Source organism: Caretta caretta, chromosome 2, assembly GCF_965140235.1.
Source record: "Caretta caretta isolate rCarCar2 chromosome 2, rCarCar1.hap1, whole genome shotgun sequence".
Taxonomy (NCBI): Eukaryota; Metazoa; Chordata; order Testudines; family Cheloniidae; genus Caretta; species Caretta caretta.
The window spans coordinates 74,841,094-74,857,629 of NC_134207.1; the positions used below are offsets into that span (position 1 = coordinate 74,841,094).

A 16,536-nucleotide genomic window follows, 5' to 3' on the forward strand; every position below is an offset into this window, starting at 1 on the left:
CCATTGGGAGACAGGGTAATGAATGCAAGTGTCTATTTGCAAAGCTTGTGAGGAAGAAGAGTTGTAACAGAAAAATATTTCGATGAGGGCAGAAGTCAATGTTTTATGGACAGGACTAAAGTTTTGGTGGAGCAGAACTCCATTTGTTCTTCGTCTATGAATACATTTCCCCCATGTTATTAAATACTGTAGCATGAAATCTATCTAACAAAATTATATTTCTTTTGTTTTTTCTCCCCGCCCCTGACCTTTCTAGACTCTATAGATGGGAAGCATGCTCGAAGGACTCAGTCCAGTAGCCCTTTGGGGTAGTTATTTGACCATGGGCTAGATAGCTGGGCTACCTCCCTCTTCATCCTCTCTTATTTTTCTATCTGCTCACATGATAATGGAAAGACTGGGATTTCTGTACATGCAATGTATATATCTTTAAGCATTGTCTTGCTTAACTTTATGTTTTCACATTGGGAAAAATATAACACAGGAGTTCTCTTTCTTCCTTGGGGATATGATCTAAGCCAAGTGGTAAGTATTTATGATTCTTGTTTTTAAAACTATGTTACTGTTAAGTATGAAAGAAAAGAGAAAAATATTGCTCAGGGCAAATGAACTTGGCCAAGAAATTGAACAAGAAATAGCATAATCCTAGAAGTACTGCAGAAATATTTGTGCATTTGAAGGGAAGGGGCATGCTCAAACAAATCATCAGTGTTATAGTTTCATTAGCTTATCAGAAAAATATGCCTGCAGCAAGTATAAAAATCAGATGACATAAATGAGAGTGTAATTTAGCTAGATTTGATTTGTGACATTTAGATAACATTAGTCTTAGTGAAATGGTAAGCATAGCAGTTACTTCACCAGCACAGACTCTGATGCACTGTATGAATTAACACATATGGCATTTATTAAAATGCCATAATCATTACTCTAAGCCCCCCAGTGCCCTCACTTCCACTGTTCCATCAAACCTTACATAAAATGCAGGGATATAAATGACAGTATTTGCACAATAGTCATATGGTGTTCCCAAGTGATTTTACCCATGCAAAAGTTCAAAGTCAAGTACCTTTCCTTAGAATTCATCCTCCTGGATTGATTTCCCCAGTCTCAGTTATCTTCTTCTGGTGGCTTACTAACCAGCCTCCAGGTGGAGCTCTTTCAGAAACCAGATCCTAGGTAGGATCTTGATGACCATTTGTACTGCGATCACACTTTAGGACTTCCCATAAAGGTTCATTCTGCATGGCAGGTACAGCTGGGTGAAGACAATCAATTATTAAAGCTCAAATTATTAATACGAATACTCACAGAGAGCTGTTCATCATGGATCCAGTGCTGAAATTCAAAGAGAGCTATCCCCTATTCATGAGGCGCTATTAGGGAGGAAAGCCCAGGACTGGGAACCAGCTGATATGGGTGGTACTTCTGGCTCTGCTAACAACTTCCCATGTGACCTTGGGGAAGTCACCGCTCTATGCCTCAGTTTTCCCATCTGTAAAATAAAGATAAAACTTCCTTATCTCATGGTTGTGCTGTGAGGCTTAATTCAATGGTGCTTGTGAAGAGCTTTGATGAACTCAGGTGGAAGGCACTAACAAAATGCAGACTACTCTTATTTCCATTTTCTATCGACTTAGTTCACAAACCACTGTATTTGTTTTTATACCTCATTTCTAGTAACTTCTGTAACGACTCACTCACAGTCAGAGCGGTAAGCAAATAAACTTAAATATCTGTTAATTACATGAAGAGGTAGAGCGAATATTAAGGCAAGCACTATATATAGGGCCCAGATCCACAAAGGTACTTAGGCATTCTAACACTGAGTGTTGTGGTACCTAACTTTTGACCATCGAGAAAAATTACAGGAGCAACACTGTGATCGACAAAGCCTAGGCATCTAGACAATGAATGGGGAAAGAGAGGCTCCTTACAGTATGATCCACAAAGCCAGCATGCTGGCGGGGGAGCTGTCTGAGCTAGCCAATGGGAGACGTTGACAAGTAAAGGGGGGAGGGATAGCTCAGTGGTTTGAGCATTGGCCTGCTAAACCCAGGGTTGTGAGTTCAGTCCATGAGGGGGCCATGTAGGGATTTGGGGCAAAAATTAGGGATTGGTCCTGATTTGAGCAGGGGATTGGACTAGATGATCTCCTGAGGTCCCTTCCAACCCTGATATTCTATGAAAGGTGTGTGGTAAGCCCTGCCCTTCTTATGGAGATAGGCATCTAAGTCTGGGCTGCAGGAAGGCATCTGTCTTTGCATGTGAGCCACAAACTAGGGAAGATAGGTGTTCGGCTGACTAAATTGTATGCAGGGCCTGAAACAACAGAAAAGAGGAGGAAGAGGACCTCCCTTATAACCTTTAGCCCTGTGGACGGGGTACTCACCATTTGAACAGGGATCAGCCACCTCTCAGGTGAGTGCCTTAACCACTAGGCTAGAGAATCATTCTGACTCTGTCACTGGCCCAGTTAATACTTAATTATTCAATTAAAGGGGAACAACTTCAATAGGAGAGACTGATGGAGCCTCATATCAGACTACGCCATAGCCCAATGGTTAAGACACTCCCCTGAGAGATGGTTAATTCCTGTTCAACTCCCTTCTCTCCCTCAGGAGGAAGGGGGACTTGGACTAGGGGTCTCCCACATTCTGGGTGAGTAGCCTCTCCTCTCCCACCACAGCTGTTTTGTGTGAACTCTCCTGTGGGTCGCTATCCCATAGGCTGCCTCTCAGCACGTTCAGAGGCAAAACCATGGGCAACGAGTAAGTTTAGGTGCCTACAGGGTTAGGCAGCAGCTGAGCAGAGCTTTGTGGATCATAGTTATGTCCAAAAACAGGACCCAAGTATCTTTGTGGCTCACACCCAAGGTGTCCTTACTCCAGCAACTAGTGCTTGGCATTGAAGTAACGCTCATTATGCACTGACTGAAGCTAGAGAAGGGGGAGTCTGATCCACAGGGCCATCCTTACCCATACACAAAGTACTCAGCTGCGTAGGGCACCAGGAAATTTGGTGCCCCAAATTTCCTGGTGTCCTGCGCAGCTGCGTGCTGCTCCAGCTCTTCCCCAGGGCCCCTGCCCCTGCTCCACCCCTTCCCCGCCCCAGCCCCAGCCCCGCCTCTTTCTGGCCCCGCCCCCACTCCCCTGAGCTCTGCAGGATGGCCGAGGTGTTGCACTCACTGGCGGCAGGAAGTGCAGTGACCAGCCCCAGCTGTGCCGCTGGTGAGTGTTGGGAGGCGGTTCCCCCTGCCCTGCAAGCCAGCCCCGCCCCCCTGCAGAGGCCTGGGGCCAGCCCCCCCGCAGAGGCTTGGGTGCCCCCATGGGGGGGCAGCATAGAGCCCCAGAATAGCTAGAGACAGCCCTGCTGATCCAGTTCCTGTTATTGGCTCTGCCACTAATTCACTGGGTTAAATTTAGTTAAGTTATTTAAGGCCCAATTCTGCCATCATACTCCCTACAATACTTTAGTAGTACCTTATTGTACTAAACCCCATTGTAGTAGAAGCCATTTCTCACAGATTAAGGTGGTACACAAGGCAAATAAGGGTAGTAGAACCAGGCTCTTCATCTCTTTATGCTTCAATTTTCCCATGTGTAAAATGGAGGCAATACTTATCCATATTTGTAAATCACTTTGGAACCTTAGATGAAAGGTTCTGTTTAAAGCATGCACATCATTATTACCTCCAGCAGCACAGAAGAAGAGGACTCTAACTTCATTCAGTGACAGAGTTACACTATTACACCACTTCAAGCACTGAGATGAGCCAGTCCCCCTTACCAACGTGCCTCCTTTTTAAATAGGGTTGCGAAGCCTCCAGGATTGTCCTAGAGTCCCCAGAAATTAAAGATTAATCTTTAATTAAAGTTTATGTCATATGATGAAACCTCCAGGAATACGTCCAACCAAAACTGGCGACCCTATTTTTAAATTGATGGTAGCCAGTCACTCAGGGCCACGTTTTCAGCATAGTGTGCAGGAAGTACAGCATATTATATGATAGCAGCAGTTGTGTAAGCTCAATGAAAACTTAACCCTCATTGTGCAGTTCACAGGATGATGATGATGACTCAGCTTCATTCTGTGAAGCAGCGGACTATCCTCTGTACTTGCCTCTATCTTAACTGGAAAAGAAAATAGCTGTGGTTCATCATGAAAATGTCATGAGACAGAGAAATTCTTGTAAGTTATGCAGATGACTTTTATTTGCCACTGCAGGACTCATCAGAATTAGTAATGTAATTACAGGGCTTTTGTTGTAATTGGTGTTCCGATTGGCTTTGCTTAGAGCTAGCCATTCAAAGGAGGCCATGATACATAAACTTGAAAATTAGATGTAAAATTTCTGAAGGATAGGTGATCAAATACATCTACATTTATAGAATCATAGAAATGTAGGACTGGAAGGGATCTTGAGAAGTCATCAAGTCCAGCCCCCTACTCTGAGGCAGGATCAAGTAAATCTAGACCGTTCCTAACAGCTTCTTTCCAACCTGTTCATAAAAACCTCAAACAATGGGGATTTCACAGCCTTCCTTGGATGCCTATTACAGGCCTTATAGTTAGAAAGTGTTTCCTAATATCTAACCCTAAATCTCCCTTGCTGTAGATTAAGTCCATTAGTTCTTGTGCTACCTTCAGTGGACATGGAGACCAACTGATCAAGTCCTTAATTTTTTTATTAATTAAAACCATCCAATATCAAGAAGAGTGCTGCCTTAATGGTGTTTGTTTCTCCAGTAAACACAAGCTCTTAGTCTTATGCAGAGTCAAAAAGGCAGCCAGAAGAGGAGCCTCTTTACATTACACTGGTGCATGACAGTTTTGGTCCCAGTGCACAAGGATTCATGTAAACAGTATTAGAAACCCCATAAGGAGTGAGGTGAAGGAAGGGCCGTGGTTAGAGCCGGTTTAAAAATGCCAGTTACTTTTCACAGGAAATTTCTATAGATTTAAAAATTTCCATTTATTTGTAATTTCTTGTGGAAAAAACACTAGAGATGTTTGATTAAAAAAAGTTTTTAAAAAAAGCTATTAAAATTGTTGAAAAATGTTACTGAAAAGTTAACTTTTTAAAAGATGCCGCCCCATCAATTTATACTGAAAAACTTATTGGTTTCCGGTTTTTGGATGACAAAATGGGAAATTTTGATCAAAATAAGTTACACATTCTGTCAAAAAATTATAATTGAAAAAGAGATTATGAAAAAATTTGGACTAGCTCTAACCATGACCCTGCTGTGGCTCTAAGCCAGCTCCAACAGCTAGTGTGAAGTGGCAGCAAAGAATTTATTTCTTCTTATTGACAGGTGTAGCACTGCTACTGTGTGCAGTCCCAGAGACTTTATGCTTATCTGAAGCACTATGGGAAATTTTCTTTAATAAAATGGTAGGTTAAGTCGCACCAGATAAATTACAAATGTTGGTAATAACTGGAGTGATTTAGGTGGATAGGCTGTGTCCCTACTTCTTACTCACTACTGCCAATTGAAGAGAGGAAACAAAGCTAAAAATAAAAGGAAGAAAATAAACATCAGTTGTGAGAGGGAGCCTCTCAGTCTGAGCAGTGGACCACCAGAAAAGCCCAGATAGCATGTATTCACTGAAAAGATGGCAGTGGCATTACTATTCCAACGTTAAGAGTTGTACTTGGATAGCTATTTCAGATAAAAAGAAAATCACACTCCTAACCCAAATAGTTATACCAGTTAAAAAACAAAAACAAACAAACCACCTGCTTATAGACTGGGCTCTACTGAACCAGTGTGTGACCAGTCACAATCAATTTACACAGCTTGAAATTAATCTAAGTGAATATCATGTTTTCAAATTCATGTGAACAGCAAGAATATTTTTATGTGCAATTGCATGGAAAGCTTTGACATTTTGTAGAATGGCTTCAAAAGAAAACCTGTAAGCAGTCAAATTTTGTTGGAAAGTCATTTTCTCCAAATATTTTTCTCACCTCTACTAAGTATTAAAATAGAATTAATGTTAAGGGTTGATTTACTATATTGAGAGGCACACCCCAGCAGGGTCCTGTACAGCCTCTATTCTGCAAACTGTATGTTTGTCTAGATGGAGAGCTCATGCACGGCAAGCTGGGGTGTAAATTTACAGTGCCCCAAGCTGATGCACACTAACTGACGGTGTGGACTCCACTACTGTGCACTAACAGTTTCCTAGTGCGCTTTCAAAGAATCATAGGGTTAGAAGGGACCACAAGCATCATCTAGTAGTAGTAGTAGTCTAACCCCCTGCCAGATGCAGGATTTGTTATCTAAACCATCCAAGACAGATGGCTGTCCAGCCTCTTTTTGAAAACTTCTAATGAAGGTACTTTCACAACCTCCCTAGGCAGTCTGTTCCATTGTCCTACTGTTCTTACAGTTAGGAAGTTTTTCCTGAGATTTAATCTAAATCGGCTGTGCTGTAGTTTGAACCCATTGCCTCTTGTCCCGCCCTCTATCACAAGAGAGAACAACTTTTCTCCATCTTTTTTATGACAGCCTTTCAAGTATTTGAAAACCTCTGTTATGTCCCCTCTTAATCTCCTCTTTTCCAAACGAAACATACCCAGTTCCTTCAGCCTTTGCCCGTATAGCTTGCATTCCATCCCTTTGATCATCTTTGTTGCTCACCTCTGGATCCTTTCCAGTTTCTCCACATCCTTTCTATACATTGGTGACAAAATTAGACATAGTACTCCAGCTGAGGCCTAACCAGTGCTGAGTAGAGCGGTACTATCACATCCCATGACTTGCATGTTGTGCCTGTGTTAAGGTAATCTAAAATTGCATTTGCTTTTATTGCAACAGCATCACATTGCTACTCATGTTGAGGTGGTGATTCACCACAACTCCCAGATCCTTTTCAGCAGTGCTGCTGCCAAGCCAGTTATCACCCATTCTGTATTTGCACATTTGGTTTTTCTTCCCTAAGTGTAACACCTTATATTTGTCTTCGTTGAATTTCATTTTCTTGTCTATAGCCCAGTTCTCCTATTTATCAAGATCCCTCTGAATTTTAGCTGTATCCTCCAAAGTGTTGACAACCCCACCTAGCTTTGTATCATCTGCAAATTTGATCAGTACGTTCTCTATTCCTACATCCAAGTCATTAATAAAGATGTTGAAAAACACTGAACCCATAACAGATCCCTGTGGAACCCCACTTGAGAGTTCCCACCAGTCTGATATAATTCCATTGATGGTCACTCTTTGTGGTTGTTTAACCAATTATGTATCCACTTAATGGTAGTTCCGCAAAGCCCACATTTTTCCAGCTTAGTTATCAGAATGCCATGTAGGACTGTTTCAAAAGCCTTGCTGAAGTCCAGGTATATTATGTCCACCACATTCCCCCTATCCATCAAACCAGATACCCTGTGAAAGAAGGAAATCAAGCTGGTTCGGCATGATTTGTTCTTAGTAAATCCATGCTGTCCGCTTGTGATTTACCCCTTCATCCTCCAGGTAGTCACAAACTGAATGTTTTATACATTGCTCTAATAGCTTCCCAGGCATCAAGGTCAGGGTGATTGGTCTGTAGTTCCTCAGCTCCTCCTTTCCCCCCTTTTAAAAGATGTTACTCCTTCTCCAGTCTTCTAGGACCTCGCCTGTCATCCATGGGTTTGCAAATATTATTGCCAGTGGCTCCGAGAGTTCTTCAGCTAATTTTTCTGCAGCCTGGGTGAATAGCATCAGGCCCCGCTGACTTGAATTCATTCAAATTAATCAGAAGATTGCTGATGTGTTCTTTAGTTATCCCGATCTGCATCCCTTCCTCTTTATTGTCTATGGTAACTTCGCTAGTCGTCCGGTCATGTTATTTTTTGTGTGAAGACTGAAGAAAAGTAGGCATTGTGCAGCTCTGCCTTCGTATCATCTTCTGTTACTGGCTCACCGTCTCCATTGAGCAGTGGACCCACACTATCCTTGATCTTTCTATTTGGTCTGACATGTTTGAAGAACCCCTTCTTGTTGTCTTTAACATTTCTTGCCAGCTGTAACTCATTCTTTGCCTTGGCTTTCCTGATTTTGTCCCTACATCCTCACGCTATTCCCATGTATACTTCCTTGGTGACATGCCTCTCCTTCCATTTCCTGTATATATCCCTTTTGGTTTTTAGGTAGCTCTTCTGATCTTTCCCTTGCATCAGAGTAGCTTAATGTTGATCCTCTAGTATTACATCTTTTTAGGAACTGCCAGCCCCCCTCAACTCCTTTTCTTCCTATTTGGCTTTTCCATGGGACTTTGCCTACTATTGGTTGGTTGAATCCGCCTTTCTGAAGTCTAGGTTCCTTGTTTTGCTGTTCTCATGTCCTCCTTTCCATGATCACTTCCTCCCAAGTTCCCAACCACCTTCACATTCTCAGTTAATTTATCCCTGTTGTGTTACCTGCACATTCTAGGGCACACACCTTTACCCATTTCATAGGGCTGAAGGCATAACACAGTTAATTTAGGCACCCTCCACCCTTTCCCAGATCCTAGGGCTCTGGGTGAAAGGTACACACCCTTACCCCATTCGTAGGGCTCAGGGCCACCCAGACCCAATTCTGAGGGCTCAGGTCGTAATCTGGTTCATTTAAGTACCCCCCTTACTCCGTTCCTAGGGCTCAGGGCATACTCTTCTGCGGGGCCTTTTATCAGTGAAAGAGCCTTACACAGTAATATCCTTAACTTCTATTTATTAACAGTTACCAAACCAGAATGCACACACTAAGCATACAGTGCTCACCACTCCTAATAAGGCAGACGAACTTTTCCTGATGGCCAGTCAGGATCAGGTCATCCGGGGACTCCAGTTTCTGCATAATATAGTTGGCAGGGTGTTGAGGTCTGGCAGCTCTGATCTTGGGGCTGTATCCTGGGAATTAGGTTCCAAAGAACTTCCTTTTGGACCCAAGTTTATATAGTGAAACTTGAGTCCTTCTTAGCTGTACCTTAACCAATCATTTTACTAAAGTATTACAAAATAATTTTGACCAATCCTAACATATTGCGAAACAATTCTTTACCCAATATACCCCACCATCTTAGTTGACTTAAATCTTGCAAAATTAGTTATGCAACAGACAGTAATAACCAAAGAGAGACCATACAGATAAAAAATAGAGAAGTAGGGACCATAAAGGAAAAACAATAAAGAAGTAGAGATTTCACACCCACAACGGTTGATAAGTGATTCCTTGCCAAACAGAATGCTACCAAAGAAAGTTTTCTTTAAACATCGTAAGCTCTGTTTCTTTATCTGGTGGTGGGTTGGTTCTATTAATATAGGAGCGCCTTCTTAACAGCCTGATATGTAATTGTTTTAATGTAATTGAGATGGAATGTGAGGATGTAACTCTCTGCTTCTTGGCTCATGGCTGCCGGTGTCCTAATGTGGCTGCAGAAAAAGGCCTCAGACCTTACAGTTGGTCAAGACCAGATCAAAAATTGATGACTCCTTAGTTGTTTCCTCAACTTTGTGAATCAGAAAGTTGCCCCCTACACATGCTAAGAATTTGCAGGACGTATTATGTTTTGCTGTAATTGTCTTCCAACAGATATCAGAGAAGTTAAAATCCCCCATTAAAACAAGCTCATGTGTGTTAGCTAACCTTGTTATCTGCTTGTAGAATGACTCATCCACTTCCTGTTCCTGATTTGGTGGTCTATAATAGACCCCCACACTAACATCGCTACAGTTCTCTCTCTTTTTTATCCGCATCTAGAGGCTCTCAGTAGGTCTGCCACTCACTTCCTCTTGGGCCTCGGACCAAGTGTACACATTCTTGACGTCCAACGCAACGCTTCCTCCTTTTTTTCCCATACCTATCCTTTCGGAACAGTCTCCATGCTGGTACCTCACTGCTGGTACTCCAATCATGAGAGTTGTCCCACTAAGTCTCTGCAATACCAATTCAGTCATTTTCTTCATATACCATGACTTCCAGTTCACCCTGCTTGTTCCCACTCATTGCATTTGTATATAGCATTGAAGATATTTTTGCAGACTGCGCTATTGCTTTTCTTCTGGCCTTTTTAATGCAGTTGTGTTTTCTAGTCCCTTCTCCAGAAATTAGCCTCTTCCCCTTGTCTTCATTAGTTGAACCTAGATGTGCATTGGCTGGATTTTTGTCACCATCCCTCATAGGACCTAGTTTAAACTCTCCTTATCAGATTAGCCAGACTATGTCCAAAGATGCTCTTCCCAGTATTTGATTGATGGAGCCCATGCCAGCACAGTAATCCCCTTTCCTGGAACATGAGCTTCTTGTTGAAGCAGCCAACCTCTCTTGCCGATATCACCTGTGTCGCCACAAATTTACTTCCATGATTTAGTGGTCCTTGCCCAGACCTTCTCCTTCAACAAGGAGGATGGATGAGACACCACTTGAACCCCAAACTCTTTTAACTTTCTTCCCAGTAACATGTAGTCTACAGTGATCCACTCAAGGTCGTTCTTGGCAGTATCATAGGTGTCCAGATGGATAAGTAGGAAGGGGTAGCGGTCCAAGGGCTTGATGAGTCTCAGTCACATCCTGAATTCTAGCTCCAGGCAAGCAGGACACTTCTCAGAATTCCCAGTCTAGACAGCAGATGGATGACTCTGTCCCCCTTAGGAGGGATTCCCTGACCACCACTATCTTTCTCTTCTTGGGAGTGGGGGGTTGTGGAACCCGCATCCTGAGGACAACGCATTCCATGCCTTCTGGTTGACACGGTCTCCTGATCCCTTCCCTCAGATGACGCTTCCAAGGCATTCTCCCTAGTACCTGTGCAGAGAGCCTGAAAGCAGTTGCTTACTTCTATCTGTGTTGGGGGTATATTGGTTCTCCTCCTTGTTCTTCAAGAGGACACATACTGCCAACTTCCTTCCTTTTTCATCAGTTCCCCCCTGCACTGCCCTCTCTGATTCTTCAGCAGGCTGTGCCTGAAGTAACAAATCCTGACTTCTAGCCAAAAAGTCTTCATTTTCTCTGGTGCAACACAAGGTCAATACATGGGTCTCTCTCTAGTCCTTTAACCTTTCCTTCCAGTATAGAGACCAGCTTTTATTTCATACAGACAAAGTCGCTTCTATCCTCCGGGAGAAAGACAACCATGATTTGATCTACTCCCGATGGGAAATTTACACCCCAGCTTTTTGTGCACCAACTCTCCATCTAAACAAGACTTAGGCACATATTTAACTTTACATACCATGAGTAGATCTATCAAAGTTAACAGAGTTACTCCCAATGCATAAGGTTAAGCACATATGTAAGTCTTTGCAGGATCAGGACATAGGTGTGGAAGGCCCATTAGAATCAGTGGAATTCTGCTGCACTGACTCTTACGCTCTGTTAGATTAATTAATCAAGGAGCCCATCAGCAGAATTATAATTAAGTGGTTTTTCTGTGAAACTCCTTTTTTCGTTTGTTTTCGCTATTACTGAATATCTGCTCAAATCTAAATGCATAGCAAGCTTCTTTAAGAATTAATTTTTTTTTTACATATTACTTAACTGCCTGTCACCAGTTCTCTACCTGTTTCTATATGTATCAATTTATTGCACATAATGTCATGTTAAAATTAAAAAAAAAAAAAGTCTGAAAAAATTCACATCAGGCTAAGTTTTGCACCTGTTCAAATCAGACCCAGAAGATTGCTCGGCTGTTTACTTTTATTTTCTAGAGTGACATTTATGTAATGTTTATTTTGGGGGCAGAAAACAAATCTTCCTTTGTAAATGATTTTTTATTTGTTCATATTCTCTAGAGGTTCATGTATTAAGCAAAAAGAAAAGGAGTACTTGTGGCACCTTAGAGACTAACAAATTTATTAGAGGATAAGCTTTTGTGAGCTACAGCTCACTTCATCGGATGCATTCAGTGGAAAATACAGTTGGGAGATTTATATACACAGAGAACATGAAACAATGGGTGTTTCCATACACACTATAAGGAGAGTGATCAGGTAAGGTGAGCGGTTGTGGGGGTGGGGGTGCCGGGGAACCTTTCGTAGTGATAATCAAGGTGGGCCATTTCCAGCAGTTGACAAGAATGTGTGAGGAATGGGGGGAGGGGGGAATAAACATGGGGAAATAGTTTTACTTTGTGTAATGACACATCCACTCCCAGTCTTTATTCAAGCCTAAGTTAATTGTATCCCGTTTGCAAATTAATTCCAATTCAGCAGTCTCTCATTGGAGTCTGTTTTTGAAGTTTTTTGTTGAAGAATTGTCACTTTTAGGTCTGTAATGGAGTCCTTGAGGAATTCTACCATGATTTCAACAATTTCCATCCCGATGTAAGCAGAGTCAGGATGAGCTCCACCCTGACATCTGGTGGTGAGGTGTGGCAAGTTGTGGAAAAGAACTTCAGGGGCTGATCTCATTTGCATATGCACACCCATGCCACCTAGAATGAGGCCATAGCTGCCCAAATGGTCACTTTGGCTGCTATGGGATCCCCAGTGTCTCTGTTATTGGGGCAGGAAGAATAAATTGTTATTACCCTGATTATGGGAATCAAGGACAGTGGAACTGTACTTGGCCTTTTGTTATGATGGAGGGACTCGCCATCAACTAAGTAGCACTCGCTAGGCAAGGGACATGGGTTCCAAAACTCTGTGAATTAAGAGAGGCTGGGGACAGGTATTAATACTTGGTGGCATGGGCCCCCTGGTGAGGGCCTTACATGTTAATTGCACTTCCTCCTCTCTCCACTGTGGAATATCAGAGCTAATTTTGATTCCCTTAGGAGTCTAGTTACAGGCTGCTGAGCTGAATTCACTTTGGGCCAATGGTGCACCAGCACTGAGGCTCCCCTGCTGCAAACTGAAATCACAAAAGAGCTAAACTTACTAAGAGCTGAGTGTTGTGTTAAGTAGTGGGGGAGCCTGAAGATATATGGTGGAGCAGTTTGTGGGACGGTGAGCAGAGCGGCTTGTGGAGCAAAGCAGTTTGTTGGCTGCCTAGAGCAGCTCATGGGGCGGCTGGCGGAGCGGAGCTCCATGGAGAGGTGGGGCCATCAACTTTGGACCACGTAAGGTGCCCCTTAACCCCCCCCCCAAATCTCCACCTAGGTTGGGAAGTAAAACACTGCAGATGAACTTTTGAACTCTGGGACAGAGACTTTTGGGACTTTAGGTGATTTTGGATTGCTGGACTCAAGAACCAAAGGGAAAGGACACGTCCCAATTTGCTTGGCGTGGGTTTTTTGCTCATGGATTGTGTTATGAATCCTGTTGGTGGTGTTTCCCCAACATAATGCCACATTGTTTCTCTCTGTTATTAAAAGGCTTTTTGCTACACTCAGACTATGTGCTTGCGAGAGGGGAACTACTGCCTCTTGGAGGCGCCCAGCGGGGGTGGTATATATTTGTCCCAGGTCACTGGGTGGGGGCTAGAGCCGGTTTTGCATTGTGTTATTGGAATGGAACCCCTAGATACTGAACCCGGCCCTTGTTGCTGCCAACTCTGACAGGCAGAAGGGTTACACCACCATCAACCTCAGCCTGGACCAGTCCACACAAGAGATCCACTTCCTGGACACTATGGTGGTAATAAGTGATGCTCACATAAGCACCACCCTATACCGGAAACCTACTGACCGTTATGCCTACCTACATGCCTCCAGCTTTCATCTAGATCACACCACACAATCCATTGTCTACAGCCAAACTCTGTGATACAACCGCATTTGCTCCAACCCCTCAGAAAGAGACAAAACACCTACAAGGTCTCGATCAAGCATTCTTACAACTATAATACCCACCTGCTGAAGTGAAGAAACTGTTTGACAGAGCCAGAAGAGTTCCCAGAAATCACCTACTACAGGACAGGCCCAACAAAAAAAATAACAGAACACCACTAGCCATCACCTTCAGCCCCCAACTAAAACCTCTCCAACACATCATCAAGGATCTAAAACCTATCCTGAAGGACGGCCATCACTCTCACAGATCTTGGGAGACAGGCCAGTCCTTGCTTACAGACAGCCCTGCAACCTGAATCAAATACTCACCAGCAACCATACACTACACAACAAAAACACTAACCCAGGAACCTATCCTTGCAACAAAGCCCGTTGCCAACTGTGTCCACATATCTATTCAGGGGACACCATCATAGGGCCTAATCACATCAGCCACACTGTCAGAGTCTCGGTCACCTGCACATCTACCAATGTGATATATGCCATCATATCATCATTGTGCCAGCAATGCCCCTCTGACATGTACATTGGCCAAACTGGACAGTCTCTACGTAAAAGAATAAATGGACACAAATCAGACGTCAAGAATGATAACATTCAAAAACCAGTCGGAGAACACTTCAATCTCTTTGGTCACTCGATTACAGACCTAAAAGTGGCAATTCTTCAGCAAAAAACTTCAAAAACAGACTCCAACGAGAGACTGCTGAATTGGAATTAATTTGCAAACTGGATACAATTAACTTAGGCTTGAATATAGACTGGAAGTGGATGGGTCATTACACAAAGTAAAACTATTCCCCCCCCCCCCCCCCGTTCCTCACACATTCTTGTTAACTGCTGGAAATGGCCCACCTTGATTATCACTACAAAAGGTTTCCCCCCCCACCTCCGCTCTCCTGCTGGTAATAGCTCACCTTACCTAATCACACTCTTGTTATAGTGTGTATGGTAACACCCATTGTTTCATGTTCTCCGTGTATATAAATCTCCCCACTGTATTTTCCACTGAATGCATCCAATGAAGTGAACTGTAGCTTATGAAAGCTTATGCTCAAATAAATTTGTTAGTATCTAAGGTGCCACAAGTACTCCTTTTCTTTTTGCGGATACAGACTAACACGGCTGTTACTCTGAAACCTGTCATGTATTAAACGTGAGCATAAAATTAATTGAAAATTTTATAATGCAAATGTATTTAATGCTAATCTATTATCCCAGTGAAACTGAAAGTATAAAACTTTAATTTTGACTTAACTTTTTGCAATAAAATGAATGCTGTGATTTTTGGTGCATTGTAGAGACTTTAAAGGAATGGTCAGGAGTTTCACATAGCTCTACATTTAAGAAGAGCTGGAGGAAAATTATGATAAACTTTTTGTCAGTTTTTTGTGGGTGTAATGTAGCAGACCCAGTCTTACATGTGTGCTTGTATGTGAAATATAAATGAGGCCAAAATATTGCATATATCAGCATTCAGAAAACTTCAGTCACAAAATTCTCTTTTCTGAAGCTTCAAAAACCTGGAAGAGGCAGTGCCGCTCAAAAAGCACATAGTGATTAATTACAAGCCATGAGTTTTTATTCCACCTTTGCCACTTACCAGCACTAATAAAAGGTTGCACTTATACAGAACTTTACAAATATTAAGTATCATTACCCCCATTTTACAGATGGAAAAACTGAGATTAAATTACTGTAATTGCCATAAGCATGATTATGTAGCAAGTCAGTATTTAGACTAAGATTAGACCTCCCATATCCTGACTCCAAGCCTGGTGCCTACTCTGCTATACCACAGAGCCCAGAAGCAAATAACCTTTCATATCTTAAGTTTTCAAATCTTCAAAATGGGAATCAATGGTACATACTTGTGGGTATGGACATCTTAAAAACGACATATTTTCTGATTTTTGTCTGTGTTAGGTATGGTGGTTGTCTTTTACAAATAAAATTCAGAGATTAAATGATTTGATGGTAAAGCACTGGATTCTAGTGGATTAGTGGGAGAAAAACCTGGGTTGTATGCATGATTCTGACACCGACTTGCTGTGTGAACTTAGGCATGTCATTTAACATGGCATTCTCATTTTCTCCATCTGCATAAAAGGAGATAATACTCGTAAAGTACTATATATATGCAAAGTATTATTAAGGCCAGTCATTGCCAGATGTAGAAGTAGAACTCCTGTCTCTCAGCCCTCTTTTTCATTCAGTTGATAATGTAGTGTTTGGGAATATTACCATGCAATTTTTATGTACTTATTTATTTTTAGCAAAAGGAACTTTTTAAATGTTCACAAACATTAGGATTGTGCAAAATATGTTGCACAAATTTGTCAAAAAAATCCAATTTTGCAAGAATGTAGTGAACTCAAATCCATATTTTTTTTTTTAAAAAATTGTTTTACTTTTGCTCAGTTCTACTTTCAAGATAAATGGACATGCTTAAGGTTTCTAAGCTCTGCTTTTGATTTAACTTTTCAAATTTTATAATGTGACAGGTTTCTGGGCTGAAATCCTGCCCCATTGAAGGCAATGGAATTTTTTTTGCAATTGATTTAAATAGATCCAGGATCTCACTTTTTTTTTTTTTTTTCAATCTTTAAAAATATGCCTCTCCAGAAGTTTAAAAAACATTCTTTTGTGCATCGTCTACAGCATCTGTAAAATAACAAACAATGCACTTGATCCTGTGAGTAGAGCTGATCGGGAATTTTTTGACTAGCCATGTTTTCTGTTGAAAAATGCTGATTTGTCAAAAACAAAAAAATCATTTGTGAAATAGATTAGGATTTGATGAATCGCCCAACTTGAAAAAAAAAATCACCTCAT

At 42.0% G+C, this 16,536-nt stretch overlaps 1 pseudogene; it reads left to right on the forward strand.

Moving 5' to 3' along the window:
* The window catches only part of LOC125631056 (ethanolaminephosphotransferase 1-like), an 86,447-nt pseudogene that overhangs the window by 33,840 nt on the left and 36,071 nt on the right, over positions 1 to 16,536 (forward strand).